The following is a 1,573-nucleotide window of genomic DNA, read 5'->3' as shown; positions in this document are numbered from 1 at the left end:
CAGTTTATGTGCATCTTTTGTTCTGAGGTGAGTCTCTTGTAGGCAGTATATTAATGGGTCCTGTTTTCTTTTACTTTTTAAAAATTTTTTATTTATTCATTTTAGAGAGGAGAGAGAGAGAGAGAGAGAGAAGAGACAGAGAGAGAAAGAAGGGGGTAGGATCTGGAAGCATCAACTCCCATATGTGCCTTGACCAAGCAAGCCCAGGGTTTCAAACCGGCGACCTCAGCATTTCCAGGTTGACGCTTTATCCACTTCGCCACTACAGGTCAGGCGGGTCCTGTTTTCTTATCCATTAAGCTACCCTATGTCTTTTGATTGGAGCATTTAATCCATTTACATTTAAGGTTATTACTAATATATAGTTGTTTATTGCCGTTTTATTCTTTAATCTACTGTCCTCTTTTTCTAGATTTTTTCCCCCTTCCTTTACTCTGTTTACAACAGGCCCCTTAACATTTCTCAAAGCACTGGTTTAGTTGTAATGAATTCTTTAGTTTTTTTTTTGTTTGTTTGTTTTTTGATCTGGGAAGCTTTTTATTTTTCCTTCAATTTTAAGTGATAACCTTGCTGGATAAAGAAGTCTTGGTTATAGGCTCTTGTTTTGCATTACTTTGAATATTTCTTGCCATTCCCTTCTGGCTTCAATGTTTCTATTGAAAAGTCAAATGTCATCCTTATGGGGGCTCCTTTGTGGGTAATTGACTGCTTTTCTCTTGCAGCTTTTAGTATTCTTTTTTTACCTCTTAGTTTTGGTATTTTAATTATGACGTGTCTTGGTTTAGGTCTCTTTGGGTTCCTCTTTAATGGGACTCTCTGTGCTTCTTGAACTTGTGTGATTTTTTTCCTTCATCAATTTAGGGAAGTTTTCAGCTATGATTTCTGCAATCAGGTTCTCTATCCCTTGTTCTTTCTCTTCTCCTTCAGGAACCCCTATGATGCAGATGTTGTTTCTCTTCACGTTGTCACAGAGCTCTCTTAAGAGTTTCCTCAGACTTTTTGATCCTCTTTTCTTCTTGCTGCTCTGCTTCTGTGCTTTCATTTATCTTGTCCTCTAAATTGCTGATTTGATCCTCTGCTTCATCCAGCCTGCTTTTAATATCTTGTAGTGTAGTCTTCATTCCTGATACTGTATTTGTCATTTCTGATTTTTTATGATTTCAATGTCCTTTGTGATGCTTGCTGTCTCTTTATTTAAGTGCTCATTATGTCCATCCATTGTTGCTTTAAGATCTTTGAGCATCCTAACAATCATTATTTTAAACTCTGCATTTGGTAATTTTTTTTTTTTTTTTTTTTTTTTTGGTAATTTGGTTACTTCCATCTCATTCAGTTATTTTTTGGAGGATTTCTCTCATTGATTCATTTGGTTTGCATTTCTCTGTCTTCTCATTTTTTCTGTGTATAGACTCCTCCTTTGGGTGTGCTATTTGAATAGCTAGCTGAGTCTAGGGTTTAAGTTTTCTGCTTCCAGCTATCAGTTGTGTTGGTTCTAGACCTTCTTGGGTTGGCATCATCTGTTGTTTGTAATCTGCTATGGGCTACTTATCATCAGCTACTGCTCTTTTTGCTA

This window comes from Saccopteryx bilineata, chromosome 1, assembly GCF_036850765.1.
Source record: "Saccopteryx bilineata isolate mSacBil1 chromosome 1, mSacBil1_pri_phased_curated, whole genome shotgun sequence".
In the NCBI taxonomy this organism is placed as follows: Eukaryota; Metazoa; Chordata; class Mammalia; order Chiroptera; family Emballonuridae; genus Saccopteryx; species Saccopteryx bilineata.
This window is presented reverse-complemented; position numbering follows the sequence as displayed.